Source organism: Dendrobates tinctorius, unplaced genomic scaffold (genome assembly GCF_039654945.1).
Source record: "Dendrobates tinctorius isolate UK_male_01 unplaced genomic scaffold, ASM3965494v1 ptg000259l, whole genome shotgun sequence".
In the NCBI taxonomy this organism is placed as follows: Eukaryota; Metazoa; Chordata; class Amphibia; order Anura; family Dendrobatidae; genus Dendrobates; species Dendrobates tinctorius.
In genome coordinates this window covers 3,184,366-3,198,285 of record NW_027361926.1, presented here as the reverse complement: position 1 = coordinate 3,198,285, position 13,920 = coordinate 3,184,366, and the positions used below count along the sequence as shown (strand labels likewise).

At 41.1% G+C, this 13,920-nt stretch overlaps 1 long non-coding RNA gene across 1 annotated transcript; it reads right to left on the bottom strand.

Moving 5' to 3' along the window:
• Positions 1–2,391: 2,391 nt before the first annotated feature.
• On the bottom strand, positions 2,392–5,974 carry LOC141069350 (uncharacterized). The gene is made up of 2 exons (XR_012226556.1): positions 5,407–5,974; positions 2,392–3,946 (listed from the first exon to the last, which is right to left on the bottom strand). It is a non-coding gene; the product is annotated as an uncharacterized lncRNA (long non-coding RNA).
• Between the last annotated feature and the right edge of the window lie 7,946 nt (positions 5,975–13,920).

Genomic DNA, 13,920 nt, shown 5'->3' with positions numbered 1-13,920 from the left:
AGGCTCCTTACTTCAGCGGTCATGTGGTACTGCTCATTAAAGTCATGAATATGCGCATATTTATGACTTTAATGAGCGGTACCACGTGACCGCTGAAGGAAGGAAGGGAATCCTTCGGAGAATGGGGCTGCAGAGACCACGCCAGGAGGGGGTAAGTATACACGATATTCACCTGTCCCCATTCCAACGCTGCTCACCGCTGTCTGCCGCGTCCTCTGTTAGTGACATTCAGGCAGCAGAGGGCGCGATGACATGGTTACTGCGCGCTGTGCCCTCTGCTGCCTGAACATCACTGATGGAGGACACGGCAGACACCGGCACCTGTTCCCCAGTGAAGGAGAGGTGAGTATGTCTTTTTTTATTTGCAGCAGCATATGGGGTATAATCTATGGAGAAGCATATGGGGGAAGCATGCATATGGGGTATAATCTATGGAGAAGCATATGGTGGCATAATCTGGGGGCAGCATATGGGGGCATAATCTATGGAGAATTTTATGTAGCAGCATATGGGGCATAATCTATGGAGCACCTTATGGGGCAGCATATGGGGGCATAATCTATGGAGCATCTTATGGGGCAGCATATGGCGGCATAATCTTTGGAGCAGCATATGGGGCCTATTCTATGGAGCAACTTATGGGGCAGCATATGGGGGCATAATCTATGGAGCATCTTATGGGGGCATAATCTATGGAGCATCTTATGGGGGCATAATCTATGGAGCATCTTATGGGGCCTATTCTATGGAGCATCTTATGGGGCCATTATTAACCTTTGTGCAGCATTATATGGGGTGTATTTTGTATGGAGCATTTTATGGGGCCATCATAAACTGTATGGAGCATTATATGGGGCTCCTGATTCAATATGGATGTTCAAAAACATTTAATCTACTGATGTCTCAATTACAGTAATTTTACTTTTATTGGTATCTATTTTTATTTTTGAAATTTACCAGTAGCTGCTGCATTTTCCACCCTAGGTTTATACGCGAGTCAATAAGTTTTCCCAGTTTTTTGTGGCAAGAGTAGGGGGGTCAGCTTATACACGGGTCGGCTTATACACAAGTATATACGGTACATTTGTTATTCAATTAAATTAAATGATTATTAAGAAAAAATCAAGACAATTAATGCAGGGGTGAGAATAAATTACCAAAAAGAAGGGGCAACACAAGGAGTCTATTGCACAGATATTATGCACTTCAATGTACTATGGCTACATAGGATGTAATATGGTTGTAAAAAGAATTAATAAGCCACAAAAAATAAGAAAATTGATATACTGATATTATAAATAATCATAAAGTGCAAATAGTGAAAAAATCATTCATAAAAAGCACAAATTTGTAAAGACCAATCTATATATAAAAAGTGCAATGTGCAGAAATTCATAGATAGTGGGCTTAGGCACAAGTTTGTAAAGACCAATACATATATAGAGTGCAATATGCACGAATTCATAGACAGTGGGCTTAGGCACACAACCGCATAAATGTATATCACTAATTCAACAAATGACTAGTGTAGATAGCCATGTGGGCAGAGGTAAATATATGTCACAACAGATATCCATTTAAATAAAAATGCTCAGTGGCAGGTTCTAAATAGAGGTGTCCAATGACAATTAGTCATATATGCGGCTGCAAGTAAAACTGTATTGAAAAGTGCATATACATGTGCCAAAAAATTGCACTCAATCAATATCTTATGCCAATGTGTGATAGATCCCCAGGATGCACCAGTCCCCGACGCGCGTTTCGGCGTCTGTCTTCGTCAGTTTTTTTTCGTTGTGATATGATTTGATATCCGATTTGTCCTTATTTGTCTTATATTGTCCATTTGTGCTTTGATAAGGCTTATTATATAATTTTTAACACCATTTATAATTTTCCTTAAACATGCAACTTTGACCTTGGTATTTTGTTGAACCATATACATTTGGATCTCATGAACCAACAACTCCCAATATGTATTAAACAATGATAAGGAGATGCTGGGAGTGGTTGTTATCAGTCATTATCAGACTGCGGACCATGCAGGAACCACAATACTGATGAAACGCAGGCATATGTAAATGTTTATATCCAGGTACCTAATAGGTGACATCTTCTCTGATTGAGTGGTTTCTTTCTTCTTATTTCCATCTTGACCAGATGCCATGATGACTTTTCACATCCACAGCTGTTCTCTGCAGACTTCTCTCTTCTCCAATCTTCTGGAGCACATCCCCACATGGTGACCTTAAAAGTCAAAGTGTTACTAGATTGCCTTCTGCACAAAGATATCTGTCCATACTATGCCCTAAATAAGCCTCCTATGGTGTATGGCCTCCACACTGTCTGCCTTACTAAGAAGGGGTGGAAAAACCACTAAAATGCGACTACAGATCCAGTGTAAAAATAGAGTATCTTTATTAAGACAAGTACACAGTACAGGACAAAGACAGTGTGGAATGGTGCATAAAAACAACCCACGCAGTGTGAACTACAAAACAGACCCACCTCAGGAACTCATCATATTATATTCCAAAACAGAACAAATATATATATAGGAAATGCATCTGTGGTCACCTAAATACCTTCATGCGTCATATAAATCCCCATAAATTATATATATCAATAATCAAGCCCACCTTAACAGCATGTCACAGCATCAGTATGAGCCCATGAATCACTATAACACAAATACCAAAGGAGCGCTATACAAGAGAAGGTCCAAATATATATGGGGTATAGGTTCCTGCACAATCCCACCATACCGAGATGAATGTAATATAGCTCTGGCCATAGTCCCAGTCCAGATAGTACTTAGCTCAATTCCCACTCATTCAAAATTAAAAACCGGGAACAGTTGAATCTCACCAAAATAAGTCGGTAGGTCGGAGAGTCCTGGGGGGGGTCCGTGCATCTGCCCCGACGCGCGTTTCGGATGCTCGTCCTTGGTCAGGGGGCGTGATAAACAGCGAGACCGGGAAGTTTAAAAAGACCGTGGACCGGAAGTCCGACCGGAAGTGACGCATCCGCAGTCATGACGACCAGGGATGTGAGGCGGCGCCAGCGTCTATCAGTGCGCGCCAAGGTATACAACGACACCATGGCAACGCACCGATCACAGACGCCAGAGGCCGCGTCACAGCCCCAGACCATGACACTCATGCGTGCTGGTCAGGACAGATCATGTGGGTCAAACTGGAATCCATAACAATTAGCACAGGGAATATTTCTAATCATATAAGGGACATAATGTTTGAACAGGACATAGAAATAATCAGAATCAATGAATCAGTTTGAAAATACTAAGGGGCATATAAGATATAATAAATGGCCGTTTATATGTATTCTAGTAAATATATCAGTAGCAGCATACATATGCTTTAGCCCATTAGTCACACATACCATATATAGAATGGCCCTATGCACATATGTACTCTAATAGACATATCAATAATGATATATATATATAGTTTAAGCCACATTAACCATATATATCATATAAGGCACACCAATACACATGTTATCAATACTAAATAATGTTTGCCTGTGTACAAATTGCTATACTATCACTTTAAGGATAAATATACCATAAATAGTATAAACTGTGCCAGCCACAAACGAATAAAGCATATAATATATTATGGAGCAAGCAGGTTCATAGATCCATCCTATTTCCCTTCCATTAGATGACAATAATACAGTAAATATTTATCCCACATATAAAGGAGATAAGTACAAATGTCCCTGCAAAAAACTGCTTAGTCAATCCCATGAATTGCCTCTAGTGATTCCTTGATTATCATAAGACAATACTTGTACAAGTGCAACAGGGATAAACATATATAATGGATTGTAGGTATAACATGTTGGTATATGGCCCTCGTAGATCAGGATGTAAAAGGTCCACGGATCCGGCTCCCGATGTAACACAGCATGATAAACTAAAGGCCTAAAAGTAAGAAATATAAAATAAAATAGAAATTAATGACAGCCAGATAAAAACAATCACACTAACGTGGATGGCTAGATGCACAGAATGATACAGCCAGCGGGTGACCATAGAAAAGACGCAAAATTAAGGCATTCATTTAACCCATTCGGATGGACCGTATTTAAGGTCCATATCCATCTTGCCTCACACTGGGCTAGACGTAATGAGAGCCTACCTCCCCGAATACCGAAGTTCAAACTATCAATCCCTTTGACTCTGACTAACTTGCTATCACACTGGTGATGTAACTTAAAGTGCTTAGGTATGGTCTTAAGCATTGAAATATCATTTTCATTCGCCGCAGTCTGTATACCTAACACGTGCTCCCTGACCCTAACTTTCAGTTGACGTGTGCTCAATCCCACATAGATCAGGGAGCACGGACAGGTGGCGTAGTATATCACATATTTTGATAAGCAAGTGATTCTCTTTTTGATTTTGAATACCTTAGTACCAGATGAGTCCATAAATGTATCACTACGATCGATATTGGTACAAGCCACGCATTGTCCACAGGTGAAACACCCTATTCGTGGAGTACCACCGCTCAAAAATGTCAATGGTGGATTGGTCTCGTAATGGCTCCTAATTAGATGTCCCCGCAGATTCTTAGCCCTACGATATGCGATGCTGGGCTTTTTGGGTAACATTTTGGCCATTATTGGATCAGCTAATAAGATAGGCCAGGACCTTTCCAATATCTTCCTGACCCTATCTGATTGGGAGTGAAAGGTGGTTACAAATCTCAATCGATCTTCTTTAGATGGAGAGACATCAGTCTTATATAAAAGGGAATTACGCGTACTGTACTTTGCACGATTGTATGCTTTTTTAATTGATCTATGACTGTAACCCCTCTCCCGAAAACGCTGTTTTAAGTCCTTGGCCTGTATTTCATAGTCGACATCTGTCGAGCAAATACGCCTTAGGCGCAAAAATTGTCCTGTCGGAACTGATCTAATCATATGGCCGGGATGTGAGGAGGAGGCATGTAACAGCGAATTCGTAGAGGTCGGTTTTCTAAAGATGTTGGTCTGAATCAAATCATGATCATCCCTCCTGAGTAGAACATCCAAGAATTCAATTTTATTCTCATTGTACGCAAAGGTCAGCTTGATGTTCAGCATGTTGTCATTAAGCTGTTGGAAAAATTGTCCCAGCAAATGGCTAGGACCCTGCCAGATCAAAAACACGTCATCTATGTACCTCGTCCATAGAAGGACGCGGTCCATAGATGCGTGTAGATCTGACTGAAAGAGATCCCTCTCCCACAGACCCAGGAACAGATTAGCATAGGAGAGCGCATAGGCCGCCCCCATGGCTGTCCCCTGGGTCTGCAGGAAGAAGGACCCCTTAAAGACGAAAAAATTGTGCGTGAGTGCAAATAAGAGCATATGTAAATGCTTACACCCAGGTACCTAATAGGTGACATCTTCTCTGATTGAGTGGTTTCTTTCTTCATATTTCCATCTTGACCAGATGCCATGATGACTTTTCACATCCACAGCTGTTCTCTGCAGACTTCTCTCTTCTCCAATCTTCTGGAGCACATCCCCACATGGTGACCTTAAAAGTCAAAGTGTTACTAGATTGCCTTCTGCACAAAGATATCTGTCCATACTATGCCCTAAATAAGCCTCCTATGGTGTATGGCCTCTACACTGTCTGCCTTACTAATCCACAACCACTTTACTGTGTGCCATTATCAGCTATAACTGCTACAATGTCATTTTTTCTTCTCCAGCCAGATGGCGTCAACGTCAGGATATGTGCACACGATGCATATTTGCTGCGGATCCGCCGCGGATTTTTCCGCGCAGAAACGCTGCAGATCCGCACTGTGATTTACAGTACAATGTAAATCAATGGGGAAAATAAATCCTGTGCAGATGGTGCAGAAAAATCAGTGCGAATTTGCTGCGGGTTTAAAAGAAGTGCATGTCACTTCTTGTCTGCGGTTTTGCTGCAGTTTTCCACTTGCTCCATTCTACAAAACCACAGGTGGAAAACCGCACAAAAACCGCAAAAAAAAAGGAAGAAATCCGCAGGAAAAATGCAGGTCATTAAATCCGCGGGAGGATCCGCACCGTGTGCACATGGCCTCACCTGCACAACAGCAGCTATTGGATCTCTATACAAACCGATATCTGCTGCTGCGCAGGCTCATCGGCGCCATTCTCAAAATGACTTTCTTTTTTTTCCCTCGCTCAAGTAAATCTGCAAAAGGCATTCAGTGCACAGTAACCATGCGATTATGATGAAGCGCATTTATCATGCAAACTGCGGGGCAGGGCAGTGAGAGATCAGTGGGGGGTCAGTAGTCTGCATTATGAATATCTCATCGGAGCACCACATACATGAACCCCGTCCTAGGGCACGAGAATCTCAATAATATGAAGCTGAAAATAAAGATTAAGAAACAGCCACAAGACGGCTTTCATCAACCAAGGCATCATTTTATTCAGTATAACAGCACCGACCTGACATTGTGTGTAGGTCACTATGCACAATCCTGCTGACAGGATCCCTTTAAGTAGGCGGCTTTATATCACAAGAGTGGATTTCGTTAGGAAATGGATAAGGCAAAAATGGAGCATTACATAACAGAAGAAATTAGTAAAGAGAGTGATAAAATATGACGGTGTGGTTTTGCTCCTCTCAGAATTTTGAAAATTGTGTGAACAATTGGAAAAAAAATGTGGAGAGCATTAAACCTCGGGGGAGAGATAATCAACAGCTTAAACATCAGTGAGTTTTTTATTTTTATATATTTGCTTATGTTGGGTTTTTTATTATTATTTTTTTCTGAACAATTAGAAAAAGGTTGTGAGTGAAGGAATTAGGCCGGGGTCTCACTCACGAGTGCAATGCAAGAAAAGTGTGCGAGTCTCTCGCCTCAATCCCCGGCACTGCCACCGGTGGCTCGGAGCAGAGCGTAAAACTGTAAAGAAATACATGCAGCCGCACACTCCGGTCCCGAGTGCCAGCGGTAGTGCCAAGTATTGAGGCCAGAGACTCTCGTGAGTTTCTCGCATTGCACTCGCAAGTGTGACCCGGCCTTAGGAAGATTGTTGTTTTTATCTGATTTCCTCTTTTTGTATCTGTACAGTATGTTTTGTACAATAAAGTTGTAAAATTCAAAAAATGAGCAAACAATTACAGGGTTCTAATGATGTCACAATGGGCTGGAGGCTATAGAATGCCCCGTCACCCAGGGTTCCGTTGAGGGTTTTAGTAGGCGTTTGTGGAGAGAGGAGTGTTGTGAGCGACTTGTGCAAATATGATGCCAAGAAAGCGATTTAAGAGTATTATAGTTCTCTGTGATACCGAGGACAGCAGCGATGATGACGATTTACATCAGGTGAGCATCATTTTATATTCTTAAATAAATAAAAAATATTTGGGATAAAAGTTCAAGAAAAGATGGTGGGACAGAAAATAGCGCTCCAAGTAGATGAGGCGATAACTCGGATCATGATTGCAGAGTAAAGACTGTGTCACTTGTAATATTTGTGACAATATGTCCATGTACTGGATACATAACATTGTATGAAGACACATAAATGTCACCACCGCCCCTATCCATAGCCTAACCATAAGTGTCCCATACCCCCGCTATACTCTGTACGTGGAATAAGCACAGTGGAGACCACACTCATATCGCTGCCCACCTGTAATCAGTGGAATATGGGGTAAGATTATAGATTGGAGATGTTCATGGTTATAGATTCTATCTGACATATTTGCCATTTTTTCAGTCTCATCGAAGAAAGAGGCCAATACCGAGGTCTCCAGGCCAAGATACCACCACTGGCTTCAATTCGGGCCCGACTCCGAGTTTACCAGGTACTGTAACCCTAATCTAGTGAAGTCTCTGATGAATTAATAAGTCATTGTAGTCACCGGGTGCAGATCACGTGCACATTGTGGTCAGGGCTTGGATTTATCGTTATTATTCGTCTATGGTAGAGTTTATAGCAAACATTTCTGTTCAGCATTTGGTCAGGAATATTCATGCAGGCGTTATAAAGTCAGGCAGAAATGGGATTTGGGGATTGCTTCTCATGGTGGCCATGTACAGGGCAGATTACTGGAGCTGAAGGTGATTGTTTTGCCCCATGTACCTATAGGGAAACACTGGATAATTTATTAGGATTTATTTCTTTTGATATTGAGCCTCGGTCGTTGCTATTACAATATTCTAATAAGAGAGTTATATTGTGTTTCCCCCACAGATCTGAGTTTACCACCAACAGATCATGGTCCGGACAGTACCACCTGGTAAGACACGTTTCCTCCATTACTAAGTACAAGATGGGGATTAATGATTAATGATGGCTCATTACCTGTTACATTTATTCCACAGCTCCGATGACATCATTATTGATGATGATGATGATCATTCCAATAGAGCAGCAGCTTCCATGTATAATAGTAAGTTATCATTTCTAGACACAATCCAGGTTTATGTTATTGTAGAGGTAACAATTACTTTTCTGTACTGTCACAGGTCAGTTTCCAAATCTAACAATTACAAGGGCGCTGATCAGGAGTTGGAACAGCGAGCCACCTGGGAAATGTGCTGTAAATGCCAGTGTCAGAGCAGTATTTAACAGGTGAACAGAAGCAGGCAGAGCTCCAATCCACTCTCGGCTGTCAGAGGCAGATGATGGCTGAATGACACAACCATCATCTGCCATGAAAGAGGCGGGTTCTACTCCTTAGCCCTCTCCATTCATTCTCTACTGATGAGCGTCGTACATGGTTGTTAAGGGGTTAAATTACAGATACCTTACAGAGGTAATCCTATTTTACGCATGCTTGATTGGTGTGGATCCTGTGTCTCGGATATTTCCATATTGGGAGAGCACGTCACCGCCATGTTGACTTATGGCCATTGTTATCCTTAGAGAATTTATTACAGATGTGCAGTACATTTGCTTGTGTCTTTTCGGAAACCCAATAGACATCAATGGAGAAATCCCTGCACCAAGGCATCCCACATCTCCATTAAAACCATGGAGGCTACCATGAATCAGCAAATGAGGTGAAAATGGACCCCTACCATTTGAGGGTCCACCCTCCGGCCATTGAGGACATGTTCACTTCTGATCTTGTACTGAGCACATACAACATTACTAAGGATATATTACCTGAGTAACAGGTGGGATAGACATCTGAGAAAGTTTATGGACCCTGATGTTGCTGAACCCCATTATAATGTCAGATCCTGATCTGAAGTGAAGATCCTGTGGATTTCTGGTGGTCTGGTCAGCTATGTGTTCTGCTGTGGTCGGATCCCATATTCATAGTCTTATTAGTCCTCTACACTCTATATTTATAGACCCCTCTCTAGTACGGGCTGCATACTAACACGTCTGATTTGAGCCTTATAAAAAGTATTTTCACTCTTCCATATTTCTGTACAGATCATTTACCATCTGACAGCGAGGAGAGCTCCGCTACAGAGGAGAGGTAAGTTAGGCCAGATCCATCTACCTCTATATAAAGCCATGAACTAGGCGAGATGTTTCCTGTGGATTTATATATGATTCCTTATCTTTGCCAGGACACCACGATGTAACATCCCCGGCTGTTTCCTGGAAGAAATTATTTCTCCTACTTCCATCTATGTTACCCACTTCCAGGAAAATAAGGAGGAGCTGGTGGAGCGACTGTACAACTTGTACAACCGGACAGTCTTCGATAATAAGGTATCACATCTTGTCATGGGTTCCTGGGTGATACATGACTTCTCTATTATCTCCCCCTTTAAACAATCAATTCCAAGAAAAATGGCTCTAACTTTCTGAAAGGCAGATTCCTAACCCCATTGTCATGTTTCTGTAATATAGTTATTGAATATCTCAGGTAAATCTCACTTAGTTTGGTGAATGCCGTCACCCTCTTCCCATCTGTGGGACGAGAGGAAACCTTAGATGATCCACCATGCAGAGACAAAAAGATTAGCATTTTTTGGCTTGACGTTCAAAGGATTTTTACATTTATTTATAAAAAACATTTAGTTGATATTTGGACATTTTAGAATAAGGTTATTTTTATTTTTGTTCTCACATCTTGGACTTCTCGGTAGACCCCGTGCCCCATACAAGTAGACCAGTGCTGTAAATCACATATGAGAGTTGGGGACTTTGTAAGATTGGGGGTCAAAGAGTTTACAGATGTAATGGAATTTGTTTTCTTTATTTTAGCTCCCTTTGAAAATGGACATTTTGTGGAGCAAGAGGCTGACAGCATCCGCCGGCCAATGCTGTAATAGGCTGCAGAACAACCACCGTTTCTCATATATTGAGCTTTCCGAAAAAGTCTGCGATTCTGCCGGTAGGTTTCACATCACATCCATCCTACAGCTTCATAAGACAACCTGCATACAGGGCAAAAAAACTGCTACTTGTTATGCAGAACATCTTAGAAACTCATTGTACATACTGTCATAAGAAAATCTAAGTACACCCTCTTTGAATTCTAGTATTTTACATATCAGGAGAAAATAAAAAAAGTATCAGCTCCATAGAAAGTCCTAAATGTAGGGAAATACAATCTCAGAAAACAACGTGAAAAAAAATATATTGCATCATTATTTAACAAAAAGTAGGCCAAAAGGCAACAACGGTGTGTGATAAAGTACACCGTCGATGCAACTTCAAGTTATTGCTGCTAAAGATGATTCTAAAAGCTATTGATTGATGGGGTGTACTTATTTTTTACTCTCTGCTTCTGCATTTTGAAGTAGGTTTCGGTAAATAAATAACGGCACGGTTGACTTGTCACGTGTTGTTCATCTCATGATGTATTTTGTATTTTGTCCTGCTATGTAAAACCAAATAGTTCAATCAGGGTGTACTCAGATTTTGTCATAACTGTATAACCTCTTGTTTTAGAGCGAGTACGATCCACACTTGCGCATGAGATGTGCCATGCCGCCACTTGGATAATCAACGGTGAACGCAAAGACCACCATGGCTTGTTATGGCAGGCTTTCACAAGAAGGGTAAACCTTATCCATCCCGAGCTGCCAAAAGTGACGGAATATCACAATTATACCATCAACTACACCTACAAGTACAAATGCCACCGGTGTGATAAAGAGTAAGTGGATTTTATGACCCATCTCCTCCGGACACACAATCACTGCGGAGAGACGTCCGTGCGGTTCTGTTGGTGGAATGCTTTCATACTTTACTACTATCAGAGAGGACTGACGTCTGGGGGGCGGTAGGGTTTAGGATGCTACGTGTTATATTTTCTGTGCTGGGCCAGTTCTTAATATATTGATTTCAATTTGTTCTTGTTAATATAATCCATGGTATTAATGAGCGTTCATTCCAGTCCAGTAACCAATATTCCTCTTATCTTTGCAGAATTGGGCGATTTAGACCAATAGCTGGCAATAAACGTAAATGCCGCCGGTGCGGAGGACGAATGCGACAACTACCCAGCAGCTAAACATGTAACTATTCTTCAGAATATTTAGTCTCTAATTTGGTTTCTTTAAAATGTAAAGTTGAGACACTTTTATATATTTTCCCCTGAGTAGCGAGACAATGAATATCTGTGTTCATCACCAGCAATTAGCGGTAAAGATCCAGAATCCGTCCTCATAGGTTCCAGATAAGCCCCGGTTACATTTCCCATAACTTGCTGGCTATGGAATGATTGACCATTCCCAGCAATTATCTACAATGCTCTGGAAAACCTTCTATGAGTTTACGCTTTGTTGGATGTAATTATTTTCTTTCTATTTTCAGGTTCATTATTGGAACAGTGAGATTCCTCTAAATATTGTCATCTCATCCCCCTGTGATGGAGGTAAGAACGAATCTTCCATTATTGTCAGCAATCAATAATAAAAGTGAATTTTACAATATTGAGAATCTGGAGTCTCTAATTTAGTCTTTTATTGAGTTTTATCATTTAAAGATTAAATACTTTTATATATTTTGCCTTTTTCCACCACCGTGTAGGGAGACAATCAGTTTACGTCTTCATCACAAGCAGCGAACAGCAAACATTCAGAATCCACCTCTTCTGATGGACACAAAGCTTCTGACGGGCGTTTTCCAGGTAAATATTTCGGTGCTTTTCCTCCAATCATTCTTGTTTTCAAGAAGTGCAACAGCGAGGACAGTGTGAGCAAGGTGTCATAACAGAAGAAATGCAATATCGGTTTTATTACTGCATTTATTTGTTCTAATTATTATTTTTTCTTGCTGCACAATTTTTAAATTCTGTCTGAGAAAGAAAGTTATCAGCCTACTGCTGCGGAGGAATCTCCAACACACAGTCTGACGGGCGAGATGAGCCCCTCTGACATGGCATGCCGTATAGATCTATTGTGAGTGCTCTCACCATAGCCGTATGGCTCATGTCGCATTTATCTCACATTACACTATTATTGGCAGCTTCCTATTTCCAATCTCCACATTGGCCTTCTTTGTAGACAATATATAATGCAATATTTCAGGTCTATTTCACCTTCAGCTGATGACCAGGAATACAATGCTGAAGTTCCTTCTCGGAGTTTGCTTCTTTTGATCACCAGTACCTTTTGTCAAGTTTTTTATAAACACCTTTTAATTGTTTTCAGGTTAATGAGAAAGGCGACTTATCGCTTCTACACAGGCATGACACATCGTGGAAGAAAACGGTGAATTCCGGCACCGACCTGCGCTGAGAACAGTTTCCAAGACCTGGAGAATCTCTACAAGTGCTTTATAATCAGAGCTGCCCAGCAATGGATATGGCGCTGGACATTTGAACTTCAATAGTCATCAATTGCTTTTTTTTTCTAATTTTTCTGAGTTAGATATAAATACCATTAAAAAATGAATATATTAATTCTTTCCAGTTTGGGATTTTTGTTCTGCAAAACGATGGCTGTTGATAAACATATTACAATCAATGTTGTCTACTTGTGATATTCAGCCATAATCCGCCTCGCACAATCGAGAGGAGCGGAGCTTTGTCTGCTGCTGTTAAACTGATAAATGCAGCTGTCAATCTGTGAGAGTTGCATTTCACCCCTTAACGTCTAATGACGGACACAGTCCATCATGGCTGGGTGTCAGTTTCCGCACCAGGACGGACAGTGTCCATCATGCATGTAAAGTGTTACTAAAACTTGCAAACACCCAGTGATAGTTCAGCGCCGGCAGATGTGTATGACAGCTGAGAGGCACGGAAAGAGGTAGCGTAGTTACCAGGGGGGCAGAGGGTGTTGTTGCCTCGGGCCCCTTGCTTTGAGGGGGCCCACCCAGAGCTACTGCCACTGAGTATACCAACTGAGAAACTGGGTCTGAGCAGAAAAAGTAACTTAATGTGCATGCAAAATGTAATTGCATATGAACACATGACCTTTACACAGAGAAAACCAAAAACAAAACACAAAACAAATATCCTGGAATAAAAAAGTAAAAAAATATATATTGCAAAAATTGCATGAAAGTAGTAATAGTAATAATAATGGTATTTAGTTAACATAATTTTGATCAAAATAATGTAGAAGCCATCCCGCCACATCACGGCAACCCTTGTGGGACAGTCCTAACTCTTGTATTTAAAACCTTTCCACTTGTCAAGTGACTCCAGAAAAGGGGCAAAAAATGTCCTCCAGATTGGCGCGCCTCGAGTCCAGATGGATCTGGACACTTAAAACTGTGCATCCTCATGGGTTGAACGAAAATTTAAGTTTTGCCCCTTTTCTGGAGTAGGTGTGTACTTTTTGTAATTAGCTGTTTTCTTGTCTTTTGTTTTTAACCTTCCTTTTGTTTTATCTTTTTTAGTATATACAGTGCTTAATATTGTGGATTCCGAAAGGTTTTTGTGGATACATGATGAAGTGGACCATATTCCATCATTTGGATCTTCACATTGAATAACGCCATGTGACGAATTTTACACTATGGACAATG